This window comes from Orcinus orca, chromosome 8 (genome assembly GCF_937001465.1).
Source record: "Orcinus orca chromosome 8, mOrcOrc1.1, whole genome shotgun sequence".
NCBI classification, from domain to species: Eukaryota; Metazoa; Chordata; class Mammalia; order Artiodactyla; family Delphinidae; genus Orcinus; species Orcinus orca.
In genome coordinates, this window is record NC_064566.1 from 26,005,149 (window position 1) to 26,031,026 (window position 25,878).

The 25,878-nt window shown below is 42.3% G+C and overlaps 1 long non-coding RNA gene across 2 annotated transcripts in view; it reads left to right on the forward strand.

Moving 5' to 3' along the window:
- Nucleotides 1-23,965, forward strand: part of LOC117197586 (uncharacterized) — a 102,748-nt gene extending 78,783 nt beyond the window's left edge. The window contains exons 3-5 of one of the 2 annotated variants that reach the window (XR_007478993.1): nucleotides 9,514-9,758; nucleotides 21,154-21,217; nucleotides 22,671-23,964. This is a non-coding gene — a long non-coding RNA (uncharacterized LOC117197586). Of the gene's footprint in view, nucleotides 1-9,513; nucleotides 9,759-21,153 lie in introns of both variants that reach the window. The other variant, XR_007478992.1, reaches the window with a different exon arrangement.
- Nucleotides 23,966-25,878: the final 1,913 nt, after the last annotated feature.

A 25,878-nucleotide genomic window follows, 5' to 3' on the forward strand; every position in this document is an offset into this window, starting at 1 on the left:
GTTTTCAGTGTACAGGTCTTGCACATTTTTGACTAGTTTTGTTCCTAGGTATCTGGTGTTTTTGATGCTAGATATTCTTAGGTAGCTTATGTTTTACTAATGTAAATGGTATTGTTTTAAAATTTCATTTTCCAATTGTTTAGTGTTAGTATCTACAAATACAATTGATTTTTAAATATGATTTTTAAGGGACTTCACTAAATTCACTTTTTAATGCTTAATTTATTTATAGATTATTTTGAATATTTTAGGCATATACTCATAGCATTTGTGAACAATGGTAATATTTTTTCTTAAAATTAAAAACAATAAATTTATTTTCCTTGGGCCACAGTACAGTGTTTAATAGAAGTGATTGCAGACATCCTGATTTCATTCCCAATTTCAGTGGAAAAGCTTCCACTATTTTACCATTAATATATTTAATGCAGATTTTAAAAAAAGATATTCTTTATTAGTTAAAGCAGTTCCTTTTATTCCTACTTTGTTAGGATTTTTAAACACCACAAATGGGCATTGAATTTTATCAAATGCTTTTTTTCATATATTCAGTGACTATATAACTTTTCTTATTTATTTAGTTAATGGGGGTAAATTATATTGATGGACATTCAAGTTTTAAACCAGCTTAGTATTAGTGTTATAAATTAAGTTGGTTGAGGCCTATTCTTTTAATATATCACTGGCTTTGATCTGCCAATATTTAATTTGATTTTGCCAAATTATTGCATCTATGTTTATAAGAGAGATTGGCTTTATACTCTTCCTTTCTTGTAATACTTTTTCTTTATTGATAAGTTTTGGTATCAAGGCTGTACAGGCCTCATAAAATGTGTTCAGAAATGACTTCACTTTATTTGTTCTTTGGAATAATTTGTATAAGATTGGTGGTAGTTCATGAAATGTTTAAAGAATTTACTGATGAAGCCATTTGATCCTGAAGTTTTCTTTGTGGACAGGCTTTAATTACAGATTCACATTTTAATGGATATAGGACTATTTGATTTTTCTGTTTCTTCTTTTGTCAGTTTTGGTAAGTTAGTATTTTTAAAAGTATTTTTATGAATTTGTCCATTTCATCTAAATTATCAAATTTATTGATCTAAAGTTATTTATATCATCTTATCTTTTTGATACCTGTGATATCTGTAGTGGTGTCCCTTTTTCATTTCTTATATTGATAATTTGTCCCCTCTTTTCTTTCTACAGTCTTACTGGGGTTTTTATGAATTTTGTTTGTTTTGTTTTATTTTCTCAAAGAACAAACTTTTGGCTTTATTGTATTTTCTACTGTAGGGATTGACAAAATATGGCTCATGGGTCAAATCTAACCCATTACCTGTTTCTGTAAATATAGTTTTATTGTAACACAGCTATTTCCATTCATTTATGTATTGTCTATGCCTGTTTTTGGATTACAGTGGCAGAGTTGAGTAGTTGTGACATATCTTATGGCCCACAAAATTTAAAATACTTACCATTTGTCCCTTTATAGAAAAAATTTACTGACTTCTCCTCTATTATTTTTATGTCTATTTTATTGATTTTTGTCCTTATCTTCATTATTACTCTCATATCCTTTCTTTAGTTTAATTTGCTGCTCTTTTTCAAGCTTGTTGAGATGGATCCTTAGATCATTCATTTTCATCCTTAGATTTTCATTTAACTATTGTATTTTCTCTAACTGCAAGTTAGGTATATCCCACAAGTTTTTATATGTCATATTTTTATTACTGTTCTATTGAAAATGTTTTCTTATTTTCCATTGTGATTTCTTATTTAACTTTATTAATTGATTTTCAGGCTTTTGGGGAGTTTTTTTTTTTTTTTTTTTTGGCGGTACTCGGGCCTCTCACTGTTGTGGCCTCTCCCGCCGCGGAGCACAGGCCCCGGACGCGCAGGCTCAGTGGCCATGGCCCATGGGCCCAGCCGCTCCGCGGCACGTGGGATCCTCCCAGACCAGGGCACAAACCCGCGCCCCCTGCATCGGCAGGCGGACTCTCAACCACTGCGCCACCAGGGAAGCCCGGGGAGTTTTAAAATTGTGTTTTTGTTGTAGTTATTGTTATTGATTTTTAGATTAATTCCACTGTGGTCAGAGAATAGACTCTGATTTTAATTCTTTAAAATTTGTTGAGATTTGTTTTATGACCCAGTATATGCTTTATTTTGGTAACTTCTATATGTACCTAAAAATAACGTGTATTTGGGCTTCCCTGGTGGCGCAGTGGCTGAGAACCTGCCTGCCAATGCAGGGGGACATGGGCTCGAGCCCTGGTCCGGGAAGATCCCACGTGCCGTGGAACAACTAAGCCCATGCGCCATGACTGCTGAGCCTGTGCTCTAGAGCCTGTGAGCCACAACTGCTGAAGGCTGTGTGCCTGGAGCCTGTGCTCCACAGCAGAAGCTGCTGCAATGAGAGGCCCATGCACCGCAACAAAGAGTAGGCCCTGGTCACCTCAACTAGAGAAAGCCCGCGTGCAGCAACGAAGACCCAACACAGCCGAAAATAAATAAATTAAATAAATAAATTTACTGAAAAAAACCCAATAATGTGTATTCTACAGTCAGTGGGTCCTGTGTTAAGTTTTTAATCATGTTGTTGTAATTTTCTATAGATTATTTTCTGCTTCTTCTTTGAGCTATTGAGAGAGGTGTGTTAGAGCTGTGCATTGCAATTGGGAATTGGTTTATTACTCCTTTAGTTTTGTTAGTTTTTACTATATTTGAGTCTGTGTTATGAAATCTTTGTTGAATTGACCTTTTTATCTTTACCGAAAGTTTCTCTTTTATATGTAGTAATACTTCTTGCCTTAAAATCTGTTTTGTCTGTCATTAGTATATCTCCACCAGTCTTTTTTCTTGTTCATGTTTGTATGTTTTCCATCATTTTACTACCAACTTTTCTGTGTCCTTATATTTAAGGTGTGTCTATTATAAATAACGTGTGGTTGGGTTTTAAAAAAATCCATTCTGACAGTCTATGCCTATTATTTGGAGTAGTTTGTTATAATTCATGTAATTATTGCTAAGTTTTATTCAAATCCACTATACTGTTTGTTTTTTGTTTGTTTCATCTATTTTTTGGTCCTTTCACCTGACATATTGTCTTCTTTTGGATTTGAAAAGTATCTTTATTGTTTAGTTTTCCCTTTGTTAATTAAATATTCTTTTTCTAATATTTTTCTGATTAACCTAGAGGTTACATCATGCTTCCTTGACTTATACTCAACCTTAAATTAGGATTGTTATCACTTACTAAAAAAAGAAAAGATCTTATAACACTATAAATGAATTTACCCTCCTATCTCTTTTGCTACTGTTCTGGGATATTTTAATTCCATATATATTTTAAATGCCACAAGATATTATTAATATTGTTTTAAGCAGTCATTATTAATTTAAATTTACCCATCTATCTACTCTTTCCATTGCTCTTTATTCTTTTCTGCATTATTATGCTTTCATTGAGGGTCATTTTCCTCCTATCTGAAGAGTGCCCTTCAGCATTTCCTAGTGTAGGTCTGTTTGGGATAAATTCTTTCAGTTTTTGTTAAAATGACTATTTATTTTGCTTTAATTTTTGACGGATGTTTTCTCTGGGTGTGGAATTCTAGCTCTAGCAATCATTTACTTTAAGAATTTTAAAGGTGCCACTCTTTTGTCTTTTTTATTGTTTCCATTGAAAAAGTCATCTTATTGTTGTTGCTTTGAAGGTAAAGTGTCTTTTTTTTTTTTCCTGTATTTAAGATTGTCTTTGTCTTTGTTTTCAGCAGTTTTGTTATGTTTGGTTTTCTTTAATTTATCCAGCTTGTGTTCATAATGATTCTTGAATCTGTGGCTTCATTTCTTTCAGTTTGGGGAAAATTTCTGCCAGTATTTCTTCAAATATTGCTTATTACCCATTATCTCTCTCTTTCCTGCTTTTTAAAAAAGTAGTGTCCTATCTTTTGCTTATGTTTGTTTTGTATTTTAAAGTCTTATATCTGTTTGTGCTTCATTCTAAATATTTAGACTGATTTATCTTCCAGTTAATTAGTTCTCCTTTCTGTGACTAGTCTATTGTTTAACTGATCTATTGAATTCATAATATAATGATTGTATTTCATAGATTCCAATGCTCTGGTAAAATTATCAAATTTTTTAATCTGTTTTTTGAACATATTAGTGATAGCTTTTCAAGGTAACTTTTGATTTTTTTATAACTTCAAATTTACAGAAAACTTGTAGGAATAGCGGAAAGCATTACTGTATATCTTCTAACTAGATTCACCAATTTTTTACATTTTTGTCCTCATTTACTTTATCATCTTCCCCTCCATGCACATGTATTATCCCCCCACCCACCCAACGCACACACATTATTTCTTTCTGAACCATTTGGCAAGATGTTGCAGATGTCATCCTTCTTTATTCCTAAATTCTTCAGTTTGTATCTACTAAAAACAAGGAATTTCTTATACAACTAAAGTACAACTTCAAAATTAGAAAGTTTAATATTGATACAATACTGTTACCTGATCTACAGTCTAAATTACAATTTTATCAATTATTCCAATAATGTCCCTTCTAGCAACATCTTTTTCCCAGTCTAGTGTGTAATCTAGGATCATACATCGCATTTAGTTGTCATGTTTGTTTTGTCTCCTTTAATTGAAACAATTCTTCTTTATCTGTCTCTCACGATCTTGATATTTTTGAAGAGTACAGAACAATTACTTTGTAGAATGTTCTTTAATTTTGGTTTCTCTGGTGTTTCATCATGATTAGATTCAGATATTACATTGTTGGCAGAAATAACACAAAAGTGATACTGTGTCCTTCACAGTCCATCATATCAGGAGGCATTTGATGTTCATTTGCTTCATTATTAGTGATATTAACTTTGATAACTTGGATAAGGAGCTATCTTACCAGTATGAGCCAACATAAACGTACCATTATTAATTTGTAGTGAGTAAATAATTTGTGGGGAAATAGTTTGAGACAGTGCAAATAATCTGCTCCTCACCAAACCTGTACCCAGTATATTTTAGCATCTGTCAATGATTGTTGACTGAAGCAATTATTACTATGATATTTGAATCAATTATTACTATGATATTTGCAAAATGATGATTTTCTAACTCCATTATCCTTTCTACATTTATTACTGAGCATACTTATGTAAGGGATAACTTTCCTTCACCCCCCTTTATTAATTTGGTAGATTTAATTCTTATTTAATTCAAAAGGTTATAATGCATTGATCTCATTTTGAAATTTGATGCTCAAATGTTTCAAATTTGGCCATTGGGAACTCACTCAAGCAGGCTCCATGAACTTTAAAAAATTATTTTTAATTAATTAATTTATTTTTGGCTGCGTTGGGTCTTTGTTGCTGCATGCGGGCTTTCTCTAGCTGTGGTGAGCGGGGGCTACTCTTCGTTGCGGTGCGCAGGCTTCTCATTGCTGTAGCTTCTCTTGCTGTGGAGCACAGGCTCTAGGCGCGCGGGCTTCAGTAGTTGTGGCTCATGGGCTTAGTTGCTCCACGGCATGTGGGATATTCCCGAACCAGGGCTCAAACCCATGTGCCCTGCATTGGCAGGTGGATTCTTAACTACTGCGCCACCAGGGAAGTCCCTCCCATGAACTTTTAACATGCGCATAATTCTTTGAACATTTCTTTACTTTCTGGCACAGTAAGATATTCCAGGATCATCTTTTACTTTATCTGTCCCATCATTAGAATCAGTTGTTTTCTTTAAGGAGCCCTGGTTCCTTTTTGTGGAGATGGGTATTTACAAACTAAGATCTGGGCGCTAAGTGCGCTGATTTTCTACTGGAGTGCCATTATGTCTAGGCTCAGCTGGGCTAGGAAATCTCTATCTCTGCCTCTAATCGAGGAGTTCATATTGATGCTCCCAGATCTAATCTAACACCAGAAGGTTCATTTTAGTCTTTTTCCTTTCCATATTTGTACGTCCTTTTTCCAAGTGACAAACTTGGTTCACATTATCCTCAGTATATTTACTCACTTGCCCAGGCTTAGATTCACAGAAAGTGTTTCAGAATTGCTAACCCTACCACTATAAAAAATCATACTGACTAACCAGTGTTTAATACTTGTTAAAAGATTTTTGTTTTCAAACTGTGGGTATATAATGAAAACTCTGTATTCAAAAGTAATTATTTTTCCCTTCAGTGTTATTCATTTGAATTATAGGCTTATTCATTTATATTCCATTTTTGGTTTCTTTCCCCTCCATCTCTGTTAATTTAACTTCATCATGATCATTATTTTATGTATGTAAAGCATTAACATGCTTCCAAAACTCAAAATTACACAGAAATCTATATTGAGAGGAGGGTCACTTCCCCTTTCTCACCCCCTGCACCTTAATGCACCCTTATTAGTTTCTGGCTCATTCTTCCTGAGTTTCTTTTTTTTTAAATACAAATAAATACATTTATATTACCTTATTTCCTCTTCTTTCTTACACAAACGTATCATACTATATATACCGTTTGGCACTTTGCTTTTATTGATTGACAGCAAATATATCCTGGAAATCACTCCATATCACATCTTCTATAGTTTTTATTTACAGTTGCATACTATACCATTGTGTGAATATACCATAGCTCATTCAACCAATCTCCTAAGTGTGTTTTTTCCCAGTATTTTTCAATCACAAATAGTGATATACTTTGTTCATATGTTTTTTTTTGTTTTGTTTTGTTTGTTTGTACATTCTTGCAGGTGTGTCTTCAAGGTAAATGCTTAGATGCAATTCAACAGGTAAACTCACTTGTGGTTTTGTTACATATTGTCAAATTCTCCTCCCATAAATGTGGGGGGACATTCCCACCATCAATGTATAAAACTCTCTTTCCTCATGGCTATGTCAAGAGAATGTGCTATCAAGCTTTGTAATTTTTACCAAATATAATCATTGAGAAATGGTATCTCAGCAGTTATAATTTACAGTTATAATTTCCATTATAACTGAAGTTGTCCATCTTTTCATATGTTTAAAGGTCATTTAAAATCTTTATTTGTGAATTGTCTGTCTGTGACTTCTGTTTATTTTTCTATTGGGTTTTTGATCTTTTTCCTCCTTCAGTTTTAGAGTTCTTTATGTGTTGGGCCTTTTATCTGTGATGTATATTATTCATAGTTATTTTTAAATCTGTGTGAGTCTGTGGGACTCTTTTTATTTTATTTTATTAAAAAAAAATTCCTCTGTTCTTCTTTCCTGGTTGGCCTGGTATTTTGAAACTCAGAGTCTGGGGTCTTTGCCCTCCTCCCTGGCAGCTCTAAAAGCTCATTTTTGGGTTCTCAGTGCAATGAGACTCCTGTTTCCTCCTGAGATTTTAGTCGTGTACAGTTGCTTCTGCTGGTTTCTTTGTTTTCTCTGAGCATGTGCAGCTTGTGAGTCAGCAAAGTCCTTGAGGGGAATCTGCCCTATTAGGCTCACTTCTCTGCAGCTCACTTTCTCCAGGATGTTGGCCTTTCAGTTCTTGTCAACTCTTCCAACACAGCAAGACCACTGCAAGCTGTAGGTTGCTGTTACCTCTTCAGCCTTTATTCCCCATGTGGTGAATTGGCAAGTGCCCTGATGAGAAACAGCAGAGGCCAGTGTGTTACCCTGTCCCTGGGGATACAGACTATAGAGTCCTGCTGCTGTGATTTTTTTTCCTCCAATGATCAAACAGCTCTTCTTTTATGTTTCATCTAGCTCCTGTAGTGGTTCTCAGACAGAGAGGTTATTCTGATACCGGTTATTCCATCATAGCTGGTATTCCATTCCAGTCATCTTTCCACTTAGCACATTTCATTAAATTTGTATGGAAATGAGAGAACACAGTCAAATTGACAAAGCATTTTAAAATTGACAAGGAAATTGGCCTGCTTGTACACTGCTGTGGAGGGTATGAATTGGTACCACCTTTCTGGAGGGCATTAATTTATATCAAGATCCGTAACAACTCACTTACCCTTTGACCCAGCAATTCTGCTTCTAAGTACTTATCCTAAGAAGATGATCGTGGATGTGTGCGAAGGTTTATCAAAATTCTCAATATGCAGCAAAAGAATATTTGAGAAATTTTGGTGCTTCAATATAATGGAATATAACAGAATCCAGCACTGCAAGTGATAGAAGAGAATATTTAAGCATATTTAGACACTCTCTCTATTTAACGTTAGAGAGTATTGTTAAGCACAGGAGATTACAAAACAACATGAGCAGTACGGTCCTATTTAAGAATGTGTACGTAGATACATAAATATAAGACTGGAATAATGCTCACAGAAGTGTCAATAGCTGGTATTGTTGGGTTGTTGGGGTTTTTTTCCCCTTTGTGCATAATCTAAACATTTTCCATAGGACATTACTTTTGTTCTAAAAGAAAACTAATGCACTTAAAAGAAAAAAACCTTAGAGTTGATAGGCCCAATTGATAATATTTTCTGGTAAACTTTATACTGTTTACCCAAACTCTATCTTTATGCCCTTGGTGATGTTACAGATTTTGTCAGAAACAGTACCCTCCTTGAAATACTTTGTGGAATAGAGCACCCCCATACAAATATACTTTAAATTCCTACTAGTCAAATTCAAACAAAGGCTTCACTTGCTTCTGTCAATGTGTGCCAAAGCCTTTTAAAATAAGGAGTCCTTTTAAAAAGTAAGGGGCTTCCCTGGTGGCACAGTGGTTAAGAATCCACCTGCCAGTGCAGGGGACACGGGTTTGATCCCTGGTCCGGGAAGATCCCACATGCTGCGGAGCAACCAAGCCTGTGCGTCACAACTACTGAGTCTGCTCTCTAAAGCCCGCGAGCCACAGCTACTGAGCCCATGTGCCACAACTACTGAAGCTCACATGCCTAGAGCCTGTGCTCCGCAACAAGAGAAGCCACCGCAATGAGAAGCCCGCGCACCGCAAGGAAGAGTAGCCCCCGCTCGCCGCAGCTAGAGAAAGCCCGTGCGTAGCAACGAAGACCCAACACAGCCCAAAATAAATAAATAAATAGGTTTGTGCAAGGACCTGGATTATCAGGGAAGATTTATTTCCTAGCAGGAAAAAAAAATCTAATTTCCTTTTTTTAAAATTTAATTAATTTATTTTTGGCTGCATTGGGTCTTGGTTGCTGCGCTTGGGCTTTCTCTAGTTGTGGCGAGCGGGGGCTGCTTTTCGTTGCGGTGCTCAGGCTTCTCAGTGCGGTGGCTTCTCTTGCTGTGGAGCATGGGCTCTAGGCACGTGGGCTTCAGTAGTTGTGGCTCGTGGGCTCAGTAGTTGTGGCTTACGGGCCTAGTTGCTCTGTGGCATGTGGGATCTTCCCAGACCAGGGCTCGAACCCGTGTCCCATGCATTGGCGGGCAGATTCCTAACCACTGCACCACCAGGGAAGTCCCCTCTAATTTCGTTTTGAAACCAGTGGCCAAAATGTAATGCAATTGCTTTTGTAAAACTAAAATCAAGATTTCTGGAGACCATGCTTATCCCTTATTGCTTTTTTTCATGAAGGTACTCTCCAAGGCAGCAATTACCAGGCACGACCTTTTGGGTTTTGAGGCTGCTTCCTAGGAATGTCCGTTCCTTGGCTACATCATCAGAGAATCAGAGAGTTGAGGATTGCCACCAGCACCACGAGGCCTATGGGTACTTCTTGCTCATCCAGACGAGGTGGCAGACAATGACCAGTACGGCTGTGGGAACAATGCTGTGTACTACAGCTACTTAGGCACGATTATCAACCCGTACCCAATGAGGTAGGTGTGGGTTTTGCAGCCGCCATCCTCATGTCACCCCTCTGGCATGCTCTCTGGTGGGAGTTCATGCAGGGGATTCCTCTAGTGTTTCTGCTAATACACCTCCTTTGTTGAGCCAGATTATTCTGGAGAACAGCAGGACCGATAGGTTAGTGAGGATAGTGTCCTGCTGCTTCTGCAGTTGCAGGTGTTTGTCTGTCTTGGTCCTTTGCACTAAATTGTCAGTAAAGGTGCAAGCTTTGAGTCTCAATTAAACAACTACACAACAAGCTACATAATATTCAAACCCTGAAGTTTGAGCAGACAGTAACTTCAGCCCTCAAGGCCTTTTTGTGAGAAAAGCAGCTGCTTCCCCCACCAAGGGCACATAAGGGGGAGGAGAGAGAGTAAAGATGTTTATGATAGCCTCTGAATGCCGTGACGACACAGTTGCCATCGGAGGTGTGTTTGCAAGATTGGTTACTGTACGTTTGGTTAATATAATTGTCTGTGTGAAAGATTGAGCTGCACAGAGAGATCTGTGTAAATCCCAGCTCCACCTTGCATTAACTGTGCAGTTTGGATCAAATTATTTAACCTATTGCATCTTTTGTAAAAATAACTTGCATTTATTGAGAGCTCTCTCTTTGTTTGGCACTGTAAAGCCTTTACACAGCCTTTCTTGTTTAATCCTAAAACAACTTGATGAGAGAGTAGCAGATTGTTGGTCCACTGCCCAAACCTCCTTGCCTGTAACTTCCGGGGCACACTGGTCTGACCATCCGCTGTCAGCACCAGCATTTCTTTGCCTAAGGACTTCCTCTGGCCACCAGAGCCGCTTTGGCCGGGCAGGCCAGAAGTGCAAGGAATCAATGTTCCCCAAAAGCAACCTTCAGTCACTGACTGATGGGAGTTAGTGTATGAATACCCCAGCTTCCTTACCTCTTGGATGAGATAACTCTGAGCTGCACACTGTAATACAGGCTCCCAGCCTTCCCTAGTGGGATTAGGCTCCAGGTCCCAGAGTGGTAGCTTTCAAAAATGGAGATAAAATTTACATAACACAAAACCTACTATTTTATCCATTTTAAGTGTACAATTCGGTGGCTCTTAGCATATTCGCAATGTTGTGTAGCCATCACCACTACCTAATTCCAGAACATTTCCATCACCCCCCAAAAGAAGCCCCCTACCTGTTAATAGTCACTCAGTTCCCCTCTCCTCGCATCCTCTGGCAACCTTTCTGTCGCTATAGATGTGTCAATTCTGGACATTTCGTATAAATGGAATCATAGTATATATAATCCTTTGTGTCTAGCTTCTTTCACTCGGCATGATGTTTTCAGGGTTGGTCCACGTTGCAGCTTGTGTTTTTCTTATGGCCAAATACTATTCTGTTGTATGGATAAGCCATATTTTGTTTACTCATTTGTCATTTGATGGACATTTGGGTTGTTCCCACTTTTTGGCTATTATGAATAATGCTGCTATAAATATTTGTATACAAGTTTTTGTGTGGACATGTGTTCAGTTCTTTTGGGTATGTACCTAGAGTGGAATTGCTTGAGTCATATGGTAACTTTATATTTAACTTTTTGAGTAACCATCAACAGTAACCATCACTGTTTTCCACAGTGACTGTGCCATTTATATTCCCACCAGCCGTGTCTGAGGATTTCAGTTTCTCCACAACTTGTAATTATTTATCTGTTTGCTTATCGTCATCCTGGTGTGTATGAAGTGGTATCTCATTTTGATTTTCATTTGCATTTCCCTGATGACTAATGATGTTGAGCATCTTTTCACATGCTTATTGGTCTTTGGTACATCTTCTTTGGAAACATACCTATTCAAATCCTTTCTCCATTTTTCAACTGGGTTATTTGTATTTTTATTGTTAGGTTGTAAGAGTTCTTTATATATTCTGGATACTAGACCCTTATCATAGAATATGATTTACAAATACTTTCCCCTGGAGATCCAGATGGTAGAGTAGAGGGAGGTGGAGCTCACTCCCTCCCACAAATAAATCAAAAATACGTCTACATGTGGAACAATTCTCACAGAATACCTACTGAAAGCCGGCAGAAGATTTCATACAAGCAAAGGTGCAAGAAAAGATCCTCATGTCACTGGGTAGGATGAAGGGAAAAGGGAGAAGAAGACAAATACTTTCTCCCATTCTGTAGGTTTTTTCACTTTCTTGCTAGTGTCCTTTGACACACACAAGCTTTTAATTTTGATGACAGTGGTAACTTTTTGAATAGCAAATGCTTTATTGGCTACTTTCCCTTCCTGTCCCTTCCTCATTTCTGCAGGAGCACTTCACCTAAAAGAAGTACCTTATAGTTCTCACATTGCATATTTACTGTGTGAGGGAAATTAATTTTTTTTTTCTTCGAAAGGATATGTTTTCACTTGAAGAGTGCCTCATGCTCTTGGATGCTATGTGGTCCTGAATTGTCACACTAATTTTACTTTTTGTGCACCTGTCAGTGATTCCTCTAGAAGTAGCTTGTACTTGCTTACTTATGAATAATAAACCGTCTTTTTCAGCACTCATGATAGCTTTTAGGAGAATGTGTGCTTTATACTTTGAAATCCACAGCAGGAGGTAAAAACAGTATTTGAGGCTATTTGTAATTTCACATCATTTGTCATAGGGAAACTTGACAATGAATTTTCCCAGTTCGCTCCAGGGCTACTTACTCTTTTCTAAGGAAGGATCAGCCTTGTAATTTCTTTGGATTGACTCTCAGTTGTATTGCAGTTGAGACCTAGTGGTGTGTCTTAGTCAGTTTGGGCTGCTATAATAGAATTTTAAACTGTAAACTGTAAACCACTGTAAATTGGTGGTTTAAACAATAGAAATTTACTTCTCACCATTCTGGAAGCTGGGAAGCCCAGATCAGGGTACCAGCATGGTTGAGTTCTGGGGAGGGCCCTCTTCTTGGTTTGCAGACAGCTGCCTTCTTGCTGTATCCTCACATGGCCGAGGGAAGAGAGATCGAGCCACCCTCATGACCTCTTCTAAATCTGATTACCTCCCAAAGACTCTACCTCCTAATACCATTCCATCAAAGGGTAGGGTTTCAATATATGATCTGGGGGGAACACAGACATGTGTGCAGTCCACAACATGGCTTTTGTGACTTTTGAAGTCTTCCATTTGTAAATGGGGCTTCTAGAAAGACAATGTGCAGTTAATGATTGAGTCCTTTATCCAATGGAGGTTGTGTCTGTGTGGTCTCAGTTTGTTGTAAACCGTTTCATCCAAGGTCTGCTTCTGCCAATTTTGGGGGTAGGGATGGGGGTTGGCAGCATGTAAGGAAGAATTTCTGCCAGAATAGTGTCCTGTTTCATGTAGAAGCCTCCAGGTATCACACATTGACTCCAAAACTGTGAAAATACCCCAACTATTGTGGCCAGGGACTTCCTGATCATGACAAAAAAATGAGTGTACCTTTATACGTTTTCTAAGAGATCTGAGGATTGTTTAATAGGTTGCTCACTGACTGTCAAAAGGCAAGCCAGCAGCATATAGAGGTGTGAGGACACTGAGAAGACCAGCCAGGGAGAGGCAGCCTCATTTCACCAGTGTGAGCCAATGTGAGGAAGGCAGCTGGTCAGGTGGAAGCAATGCATCCCAGCCTGGCTTGCACACTCACCTCCTTCCACTTGGCTTTCTAAGGATAGGTGGCACTGTACAGGTGCCAAACACCATGGGATAATCAATGAGCAACATCCTTATCTAGAAGATTCCCTCTTTGGGGGGGGAGTTCTCTGGTCGAGGGAACCAGGGAGTAATGGAGGGCGTGGCAGGGGAGGGAGAGAAAGACAGCAGAAGAGGCCACGGACTGCCCAAAGTTCCCATCACTTTGACACGCGGAAGGGGTTAAGTCATTCTCGAACAGTTTATCGCTCATCAATTGTAATTAAATATGTTTATATTAAATTATGTTCTGTAATTAATGTAAAATCCTTTAGCCTATGCTGTTATTAGAACCAGATGCTGAAGTACCAACAATATTTCAACATGACTGTGCTGCCTCGCCAGCTGTCTAACTGTAATTACTTTAATCTCAGCTTGTTATCTAATTATCACCTTTGTAAAGGGAAAAGTACTCTCTAATGCTTACTGATTGTTTCAGATGATGATGAAGAGCGGGGAACAGCTGTCAGAGATCGTGGGCCCTGCTTATCACAAAGAAGGAACTTATCCTGAGATCTGTTCTGGGCCAAACTGCTGAAAAAAGATGTCCCAGGCAGGAACTGGGGACTAGTCAGTAAGGGGAGACAGTTGGTGTGGTAGTTAAGGGTCTGGCCCCTGTGGATAAACTGTCAGGTGACATCTGCCTCCTCCAGTGATGGCTGGGGGACAAGTTACTTAGTCTGTTTAAGACTTAGTTGCCTCGTCTGTAACATGGAGACAGTAATAATACTGAAATCTACCTCGAGGATTCCTGGGGAGATTAAATGAGATAAAACATATGAAGCCATAGCAGTGCCTGACAAAATGTCCATACTTAGTAAATGTTAACTATTTTTTCTTTTTGAAAAAAATCAATGTTGGTTTTCCACATTTCCATCTAAGCCAAATCTGAAACAACTGAAATGGGCATCTAAATGCCAGCGGCTTGGCACTACCAGTTTGTTTTCCAAATTATCTTTAAGTCTGTCCTTTGGGGACTGAAATTCACCTTTGCATTGCTTATTCAAAAATGGTTCACCCAACCAGTGTAGATAAGTATTGTCAGGAAAATCTCTTGAGGGGGAATAAACCATTTTGGAGTATTCTTCAGTACTTTATGCATGTACTTTCATGTCAGCAGTTGATGTGGTAACTGTAGTTCATTCCAAAATAATCATTAAAGCAGATTCTCTTAGGATGTTTATTGAGCTTCTAATATCCTCCAAGCTTTACCTCTCAGGGCTGCACTCCCATCAGAGGGGAGCTGGCAGCCTCTCTCTGCTGTGGAATAGCACGTCCATCTCCCCAGTTAGAATGTGAGCCCCTTGAGGGCAGGAGAGGGCCTTCATCATTCTTTTGTATGCTGAGAAGATTGCCTCACCTGGCATGTATTTTGTCCTCCCTCAATACATATTCCTGAAAGAACTGAACAAAATAACGCATCCTCAGACCATCCTGATCCCCCAGGGTTTTTCCTTTCCCAATGGCACGAGGAAGCACTACCTCTCGGAGCCGTGGGGCAGGTCTCAGTCCCCCATGACTGTTCCTGCATGCTCGTTCCAGGAAAACAAAAGGCAGGCCTGCAGGGAGACTGGTCAGAGCGCTCAGCTGGGGCTGACCGTCGTGGTGACGTGTCAGCTCTGTGTGGTTTAGCAGTGAGAGGGGCAGGAGGGCTGAGCTGGCGCATCCTGAGGCATTCCCCCTGAGGAGGGCAGGGCAGTGGGCCTTTAATGTCAGGGATGCCCGGGTGCAAAGAGGGCTGCTTCGCGAGACGGGCTCCCGCTGTTCATCAAAAGAACAGAATTGTCCCGAACTCCCCATAAACTCCGTTCAGTAGAAGGCACACACCCAGCTCTGGAGTTACTCTTTGTTACAGTATATTTGGCTATTGAAGGAAATATCCTAAAGTGAGAGAAATAACCGAGCAGCAGAGACCTTAAATCTCTGCCTGAGCCTCATGTCCCATCGCTCCTCTCATGGTCCCTTTCTCTCCTGCGGTGGTAAACCACCCGTGGTTCCTCGCCAGCAGCGTGTTGACGCTGTGCCTTCGGTTCGGCTGTTGCCTCTACCTGGAATGCCCCTGCTCCTGTTCTTCAACAGTCCAACCCCCCCAGCTACCCTCAGAAATAGGATGTGTGCCCATTCTCTGTATCCCCATAGCATCCTGGCTTTTCTCTGTCAGAGGTCCACACACTTTTCAGTAAACGGCCAGATGTGAAATATCTTTGGCTTGGTGGGCCGTGGGTCTCCGTAGCAACTACGAGGCTCTGCTGTTGTGGTAGGAAAGCAGCCATAGACGACACGCAAATGAACGCGTGTCTGCGCTCCAAGAAAACTTTGTCGTCTCTCCCTGCTTCTTTCGCTTCTCCGCGCTCTTGTCCTTTTACAGGTCAAGTCACTCTTGTCGCTGCTTCGTCATGGATTGTTCAGGCATCGTTACTGAGTTTTTCCTGTTGTGATGACGTGTCACCCTGATCTGAACTCCTCAAGCTATGAACCGTAATGTCTTAGCCTTGGTTTCCCCACAACGCAGAGCTGAGATAAGCTCTTGCATACACGTAGTCTGTTGTATTAGAAATGGATCCCAAGGAGGTAGAGTGGGACCTAGGAGGAGTGAACTAGAAGGAAGGCCAACCCAACGTTACTGAGCTGATCAGCAGTGTGGGCAACAGCAGCTGTATTCCACTGAGATCCCGAGGAGCTGTGTAGAATGGGCCTCAGAATTCTCTGCCCACAGGACAGAAATAGGAGCATTTATCCACTGGCTCCATCCCTCACTGGTCAAGGTTTGCCCCATGGGGTGTTAGGTCCCTCCCTCTTCCAAGTGTGTGCATGCGTCAGAATCATTGAGCAGATTTCTGCAACCTTAGGGCAGAAAGCGAGAGACTCTCCACGCTGTCCAGGCAAGGTGCTGCCAGGTCACACCTGAGCACCAGCGTGGCCGGTTGCTGTAGCGATGGCTGGAATACAAAATGGGGCACCAGAGGAGGTGAGGCAGCCTGGTAGAGGCATCCAGTACGTATACTGTACATTTTCCTTTGCCCAGTGCAGTAAGTTGTACATGCTGAGAAGCAGTGGTTAAGAGGGCAGCTCTTGGTACCAGACTGCCCAGGTTTTGATCCTGGTTCTACTCCTTACTGATTGCGTAATCTCAGGCAACCTGCTTAGGCCTCTGTTCTTCATTCTCTCCTCTCTGGAGTGGGGATAATACTACTTACCGCAAAGGCTGCCGTGAGGTACAAAGTGCTTAGAAAAGGGCCCACGTTACATGCTCAGCCAGTGTTTGCTACTGATAGGTACTTAGTAAATACTAGAGGATTTTTAACAGTGGGCTTTTTTAAGTCAATGCTTCTGTCTTTGTTTATTTCTTAATGTTTTAATAAATATATTTAATAAAGTACTCCTTTCCAAAGGAGTATTGAAATACCGAAATACCTCAACAAATAAAAAGCATTAAATAAATCTTTTTCACTAGAAATAGAAAATAAGAAAGAAAAAGACACAAAACATCAACCTAATTCTACGACCGAGTATAACCTTAACCTCTGAGCTTCCTGGCACCCAAGGAAACAAGGGGAGCCAGATGAGCTGCATAGTTCTCATTATCTGATAAAAGAAAACATATTATTTCTTCCAGAAAAACAAACTTTTTTCTCTCAAATTAAATTCTAAAGGGAATTTACAGGAATTTACTAAGGAGGCTTGAGCAACAAAACCAGAAGGATGTAAATAGCCTGGAAGAGAGACTTCATCTGTTGTGAGCCTTACTAGTGCTTGCCATATGTGGGTACTCAATGAATGAATGAAAAATGGGAATGAAAAATGGGCGTATTTTCCTAAGAGCTGGCGTCCTGCCTCTGATGACAGGTGTAAAAGCGTGACTCTAATGGCAAGGTTTGGAGCCAGCGTGGAGGTCAGAGGTGAGCGGGTCGGCCCCTGGGGGTGTGTTTGGGGGACTGGGGAGCAGGCGGTAGGTCTGTCAGCTGCCTGCTTGCTCAGGCTGCTGGCCTGACCCTGCCGGCCTCTACTGCTTCCACTTTCCAGATCTCCTTCCTTGGTCCCCTATCTCAGGCTTACTGGGCAGACTCTTTCTGCATCTTCTCCAAGGGGCAGGTGAAGACCGCCTTGCTGTGACCCTCCCAGCACGATGTTTGCCCTGCTGGGGTGGCCCTGGGCTGTCCCAGTCAGGCAGGCACCTCAGGGGCCTCTGCCTTTATTTCTCCTGCTGAGTTGCATCTCCGAGACCCCATACAGGCCACCTGCCCTCTTGAGTACATTTGCGTCTCAGGGTCTCTGTTAACATACAGTTTCTCCCTCAGCCTGAAGGCCTCAGTTAAAATATTATGATCTACCTCCTTGAGCCCATGGAAATCTCATTATAAATAGAGTAATCTCATTGGCGGGTGTGTTCTATCAACGCACAGGCTTGGAAATGTATGGATTCAGTATGCCTGGGAAGTCGGGCTGTCAGATAAATACATTGTGTGAAAATTGGGGCTGGAGGTCACCAGTCTCCTGATACACAAATCTCCCTCTGAAAATCTCATTTCATTCAGACTATCAGTTAGATTAGAAATACCCTAATTATCCCACCAAAGTTAAATTACTTTACGTTAGGGTGATATAATGAACAACATAAAGAGGATATATACAACCAGTCATCTAGTTAGTCACAGCAAGACCAGATCATACACTAAACGGACCTTGTTGACTATTGTAGCTAGTCCCTGTCTCACAAAAATAGGGTGAGGGAAAGAGGAAAATGAGAGAAGTTACCGGTTGTTCTTGTGGTGAGGGTTCCTGCTGCATTCCTCCACTGAGTTGCTAGAAGTTTCTCTGCAAAGGCACTGCCTCTGGTCATTAGGAGTGAGAGAGCTATGAAGGATCCACTGTGCTCTTGACTTATTAACCCCCATGGCACTGTGAGGCCTCATGACTTACAAGATAGGACCAGGTGTCCACTGCCCTTCCCTTTACTCCAGAATCCTTCCCAGCACCTGCCAAGTCATATGGCTCTGTTGCTAGGGTACACTTGTCCTCCCAGAAGGACTCACCTCTACCAGTTGCACTTGTTAAAGTAAATAACGCTAGCTGCTCTGTCAAATGGAGGTCAGTGTGTGTGTGTGTGTGTGTGTGTGTGTGTGTGTGTGATGTTCTGTTCATGCAGTTACTCAAGAACCCACCTTGTGGCTTCGAGCCCCTGTAGATCAGATTTCTCAATAGCGGGATTATTGACATTTAGGGCTGGGGATTCTTTGTTCTGGAGGACTGTCCTGTGCATTGTAGGATGTTTAGCTGCATCTCTGGCTAAACAGTTAGATGCCAGTTAGACATCCTCCCAGGGTGGCAACCAAAAATGCCTCTACACGTTGCCAAATGTCCTCAGGGGAGGGGGACAAAATTGCCCCGGTTGAGAATCACTAAATAGACAGTGAGTGAAGGTTAAGTTTTAAAATTATTACCATTTTAAAGAGCATACACTTGAACTTCTCTCTTAGGCAGAGGATATATACGTATAGTTGGGAAGAGATCACCATGTGTGTGCTGATAACCCGTCATTGGACTTGGTACCTTCGTGCTGGTTATTGTCAGTGTTGTTGTCTGTGTCAATGGGTAGTTTCACAGAGAGGTGAAGGAATGTGACAACATCACACCTTAAAATTGTGCTACTAGGTGATTCTGTAGGGGAAAGAGTTTGGGGGTTGCACACTGTGGTCCTGAATTCCTGAGTTGGCTGTGCCGTTGCCCTTGTGATTGTGGGGGACTCAGGTCACTGCCAGGATAGGTGAGACTCTGAGCACCTACTTTCCTTGATGGGAAACTCCACCCTGCCATCCCTTCTAATATGGCCACCATGCTGCAGCCAGAGAGACGTTTTCTAATGGCCCTCATCCCCGTTACAACTTTTCCATGGCATCCAATTTGCATTTCAAATAAAGACAAAACTCCTCTGCATGTCCTGAAAAGCCCTGCAGGGTCTCCCCTTTTTCAGGCTCCTTTGGTGCCTTGTTGCCCTGGCTCACCAAGCTTGGTGTATACTAGCCTTTTTTTCCAGTTCTCGTCAAGCCCCTGACCTCATTGGGCTTTGCCTGTGCTGTGCCCTCTGCCTTGAGGGTTTCCCTTCTCTCTTCTCTCGGCTCTTTCTGACCTGTTAGTTCTCAGCTGAAGGGTCACTTTCTCAGGGATGTCTTCCGGATGCCCTGACCAGGTCTAATTCCCCTCTCCTGGGCTCTCTCTCGGGACCGCCCACAGTATCACATTGTCAGTGTTGCAGTTTTACATTCGTTGGAACAACTATTTGAAAGTGTCCTGTCTCTGTCATTTGTACTCACCACGAGAGCCGTGACTCATAGTTGTATCCCAGGGCCTGGCATAGTGCCTGGCACGTAGTAGGTGCTAATACCTTTTTCTTGCGTGAATGAATTAGAGATTTGGGCTGTCTGGAAATATTAGTCAATCAGGCTTGACACTGAAATGCAACCTGTTTGATTCACTGTAGAGCTGCTGACTATTAGGAAATACGATTCCTACATTAAGCTCAAGGGGTACCCCCAAGAAAGCTAAGGTGGTTGGTGAAAATGGTGCGGCATTCGTCATAGCTTTGTCAGCCTGACTCAGTCATTTCTACTGGAAATCTCATTAGAGCTCAGAAACCCCATAGACTTCCAAAGCCTTTTACTTAAAATGTGTGTACCTGGGCAACCCATAGCCAGCTAGCAACCCCTAGGAGCCTGACTGTGTAGAAAGCACAGTTTGTGGGTAAATAGCCTGGGGAGGGGGAGGGATAGACTACTAATCATGTAGCGGTGACTCCAGTACTCTCAGTTCACTAATTCCCTTCCCAGGTTAAGGGATGGGGAGAGTAGTCTGTGTCTAGATGTCGAAGTCAGTCGGAGGAAGGTTCGGCAGCCCCACCAGAGCCTCAGTCTCTTATGATTCACAGCATGCGGCCACCTCTCAGCTCTGAACAGAGTGAGGTGTGAAGTCATTTGCAAAGCAGTGTCTGTGAAATTCCGTTACACGGTGCTTTTCAGTTTAAGGGGAAAGACCTTTGTGGAAACTAATTTGCAGTTGCTTTAATCATGCAGCTCAGAGATGGCGCCCTTTCCCCATCACTGCAGCTAAAAGGGCTCACACAGGTTTGCAGATTTGGTGACCCTTTCCCCACCCCACCTCAGCTCCTGGATTCCATCTGTGGTTGTTGTACGTCCCCTAATTTTTGCAATTTTTGAGACCAAAAGGAAGCCATTGTACTTAGTCTTCCTGGTGAATGTAAATATTTTGGGATCAGAACCCATTTGAAAACACTGAGAGTCAAATCAAAGCAAATGGGATGTGCGCTAGGAAGGGGATCATCCCGGGGTTGTTTCCTCTCCCCTGCCAACCTCTCCTGCCTCCCAGAGGACTGCCTTTTGGGTTTCTTTGGTCCCTTATTCACTCACAGCCCTGGGGTTGTTCAAGACCGGGAGAAGGGCAGCCAGGAGTTATAGAAAGTGAAAAGCACCTGATAGGAGTCAGGAACTCTGCGTCCAGTCTCAGCTTTGCTGTTTAACAGATTTAGTGCCTTGGGAAATTCGTTTAACCTTTCTGGGTATCTCATTTATCAAATGAAGATAATTATACTTACCCTGAAGATCATATGAGGTTTTGGGGGAAGATCGGATGACATCAAACATAAGCATGTGGGTCTGCTCACGGGGAGTTGGTGATACTGATTTATTCCAGGTTACTTACTGAAGAGTGGTTGCCTCAGTCAGAAGACCTCCTTGCTGACCAGAACCTCTCCAAGGTAAATTTAACAGCTGCTTTAAATCCCTTCAGGCTGAACCTTTATGGCCCCTGGAATCTCCTAGGGAAAATAGGAAGATTCTGGAAAGAATCAGGCACTAACTAACCCATTTTCAGTCATCAGCACTTAGCACAGATTTGTTTATCAGATAGGCATTGGCTTCTTGGGGAGAAGAATAAAGAGACTGGGATGTGGAGACAGGTGGGTGTTACAGGTGGGAAGTTTTATGGGGTTTTGGGGTCACGTGGGGTGGCTGTGAATGTCTTTACAACACAGCGTTCTGATACTGTGCTCAACCCAGGCTTGGATAAGATAGGGTATAAGGGTGACAGGGAACACATCAGGTACTGGTTTATTTCATTTGTTAGTGAATATTAGTCATTCTTTTTGGCTGTTAGCAACTGAACACATTTCCTATAATTGCAGAAAACTCCTCACTCCCAACACACACGTTTAGAAGCTGAAAATGCCAGATACTTATTCTCCCAGCCTCCTTTGCGCCTAAGATGCTGGCATAGGACCCAGGCTTTGTCAATGCACCTGCCTCAGGCTGTGGATCAGCAGCTACCGATGTGTTGATGTAGAGACTGCAGAATCCATTCTGGCCAAGACGGAGGACCAATGAGAGCTACATCCCGCTTGAGGTGGCAACCATGACAGTGACCCTGTGTCAGCGTCCAGAGTGTGTCCGGGGATAGTGGCCGTGGCAGAGTTTTCTTCGGGGACTCGTTCTGGGATGTGCTTTCAGGTGTTGTTCCTGGCAACATAAGCTTTAGATCCATTCTCCAGTCCTTCTCGAGCTCTGTGGGCTCTCCAAAATCCTTTCAGTAAATCCCTTTTCTTCCTAAATTCACCAGACTTCATTTCTATGGGTTGCAATGAAAAATCCTGATTAACATACATATATAATATACTTAAATCCTCACAACCACCCTATGAGGTAATCTACCTATTGCTTGCATTTTATGAAAACGAGACTCAAGTGCAAGGGTGGGGGTCAGGCAAGCCTGAGTTGCAGAGTAGATATTTCAAAGTAGGAGCATTGAACTTCAGCATTCAGGCTCTTTTTCCAGGGCAAGGTAAGTGTGAGTATGCTGAGAAGACCTCACTGCTCTACCTGCCGGCGGGACTGGAGCGTGGCCTGGCTGAACTGGTCAGGAGAAAGGAGCACTAGGAAACACGCCCCTGTGTCACCTCTGCTAATACACGAAGTTCACTGTCAACTACATGGGGACTATAGAAATGTATGGTACCACAAGAGCAGTAACTACAACCATGATGATGACCACAGTGTCTGGCTAGGGGCAGTAAAGGCCTGGGTTATTCCATGGCACATTCCACAAGTGCTGTGAAGCAGCCAGTAACTTCTGAGTCCTCTCCAGCTATATTTTGCAAGAGAACTCAATTCAGTCCCTACTACTGCAGTGGAAATGTCTGTCTCTTTCGTCTTCAGCCCAACAGCAAGAGATAAGAAGCACCGTGCGACTCCCTGCTTTGCTGAGGTGCCCAGTGGGGAAAAACAACTTCGATTCAAGGCACAGGATGGGTTTGTGTTACTCTGGAAGACTTGAAGAACTGCCTCTTTAGCTTGGCTTACCAAAACAATTTTCTTCTTTTTGAAGATTTTGGAGGTGGTTGTAGCTAATGCTGCAGGGTCTCCCTCTCTCCCTCCAGATCTTCCAAAATCCCCCCAGAACTTTGGAATTAAACACACACTTGTTAAACTTTATGACTGTGTGATAAAAGATTACAAAGCAGAGTTATAAGAAAGTAAACAGGTGACTACCAACCTCACCAGTCTGCAACCACAGCAGGGAGGAACTCTACGCATGAACTTGGTAGGGTAGGAATGGTTCATTCTAGTTGCTCATGAGCTTTGGAAGTAAAAAATTTTTCTTGAACTTTTTCAGTAAACGGATCCGGGAAAGGTATTTGTCTTGGAGTGTGTGTCGTTTTAAAATAATTCACAGTCAGAAAACATACTTGCTTCTCCCTCACTTTCCATTAGGAATTGAATTTCATTCCACCATTAGCCCGTAGGGTTTATTTCAAAAGAAATGTCCACTCAATGGCTTAATGTAAAAGCATGGTTGATATCAGTGTGATACACGTGCCAAGCCCTCAGCTGGGCATTTAGGCTGATGGGAGGGTTCACAGCCTGCTGGCCAGTCAGGTGGTATGGACCCTTGGTCACACTTCCTCCCCCTGTGCCTGTGACCATGCTCCTTAATTGCTTAGAAGGATAAGAGATACAAGAATAAAATAGTTAAGGAGACACCTTGGGAAGAATGGCTCCTATGGCAAAGGAAAATTACTAAAAGAAATATACCGGTTATCTCCTGCTTCTGTAGCTCTTTTTCTTAGTCCTGCTGTTACTGGCAAAGGAAGCCCAACGGATTAAAAGTGGTGAAGGTTTGCTGCATTTCTAACATGCTTTGGAAGTTTTGTAATTGTGAGGAAGGAGTCCTGTAAGGATGAGAAACGCTGGGCAATGGGAAGATCCTTATTCTTGTTCCTGTGTCGGGTGATGATTTACAAGTGCAAGTTCTGGAGCGGGAGGCTGGGGTGGAACTGTGGCATTTTGTAAAAAGGCCTTAGGGCTTCCCTGGTGGCGCAGTGGTTGCGAGTCCGCCTGCCGATGCAGGGGACACGGGTTCGTGCCCCGGTCCGGGAAGATCCCACATGCCGCGGAGCGGCTGGACCTGTGAGCCATGGCCGCTGGTCCAGAGCCTGTGCTCTGCAGCGGGAGGGGCCGCGACTGTGAGAGGGGCCGCATACCGCAAAAAAAAAAAAAAAAAAAAAAAAAAAAAAAAGTTACTGTAAAGTGGTTAAGCGTTTGAGAGTTAGGGGTGGTGTGTGGTCAAGAGGAGGCTTAGTGGGTTTTTTTGTATTATTGAGAAAATCATGAACATGTTTACTGCTGTGGACACAGTTGAGAGGGGGAGGTTGAATTATAAAAAAGAGAAGGGAAGACAAAATTAGAGTTCCCTGAGGAACAGGAGGGATGGGACTCAAAGCCCTGATAAAAATCCTGGCCGGCAGGGGAGGAGGGACATTCCCATGGAGTCACAGGCTGGGTGCAGATGTCACCTAAAGTGGTTGGGTAGTGAAAGCTGAGAGAGTGCTCGCTCTTGTGCTGGCCTCCTTTCTTTCTGAACTAGAAGATCAAGTCATCTGCTGAGAGTGGGGGGTTGAGTGGACAGGGCAGGTCAGAGATTTGAGGAGAGTGAAGGAAGTTTAAATGTCAAGGTCAGAGACCACGAGTATGAGTTAATATTGGCTAGGTTGCTGTAACAGGAGACACCCTCCCCCGCCTCCCCCCCCACCCGCCCCCCACCCCCACCCGCCAAATGCTGGGCTGAAACAAGAGAGAGGTTTATTTCTCTCTTACCAGCAGTCCAGGTTGGGGGTCTGCCGGGGAGCTCAGCAGTGTTGAGGGGAGAGCCAGCCAGATCGTGCAGGGCTTTGTTGGCCAAGGGAAAGACTTTGGATTTTATTCTAAGTGTGATTAAAGATACTGGAAGGGAAGGCAGTGGGTGGATATTGGGGAGGGCACCAGGGAACCCATGTCTTACTAATGCCTAGAAAGCTGAGGAAGTCTGGCAAAGTGGAAAAGGGCAGGGGGTCTGTCCACCTCTGTCCTATGAGCGTAGAGGAGCTGCGGGCTCCACCTGCACACCCCCAAATGTGTGGACCTGTTGGTGGAGAGAGGATAAGGTTTGACTTCACTCTGTCCTGAAGTCCTTCTTGCTTCTTGGATGTTCAGTTGCCCAGGGTGCTTTGCATTTTATGTTAGATCATCTCACACACACACACACACACACACACACACACACAACACACTCAGATACACATACACTCATGCACTCCCACACCCGTATACATTGACTGGGCACAGGCTCTGGAATCAGGTAGATTTGGATTTAAACCCCAGCAATTGCACTTGCTAGCTGGGTGTCCTTTGAGCAGTGAATTAACCTCTTGGAGACGCCATTTCCTCCTCTATAAGATGGTGATATGACTAGAATACTCTTCATACACCTGTTGTGAAGAGCAAATTAGAGAAAGCACGTAAAGCATAGTTCCTGGCCTATGCTAAGTGCTCAATAAATTACAGCTACCATTATTAAGCTTAATAAGTAGTAGCTGTCATGATCATTTACTTTTTTCTAAGAAATTTCCATTATCTATTAAAACAAAATGCCAAAATAACTCCAAAGGTGCATTTCCATTTCAAAAGATCTCTGTATCTTGAGCCAGCATTTCCCTTGCTCTCTGGGCCCGACCAGGCAGCCTGGAGTCTGGAGAGGAAGTCATGGGTGATGCTTTTCGATGGGAAACCACCTGTCCACCTTTTGCGTTCTCCTCAGAGAAATCTGTTGTCCCAGGAAATCTTTTCTTTGGATGGCAATTTGGCTGCTAAAATGAAGTCGGGCTTTTTTGTGTCTGCGTGCAGACTGGCTCCAGGGCTCTGCTGGGGGTGGGACAGCTTGTCATTAGCAGGTGATGGTGGAGTGTCCTGCTGGCGGCCCCTCCTCCTCACAGAGCCACGGGAAACCCTGCTGTCTGCTGGTGAGCGCTTCCGTGTGTGTGTGCGCGTGCCCGCGTGTGGTGTTCTTATAGACTCTCCCAAGGATCTGATCTTCATCTTGTCTGCCACC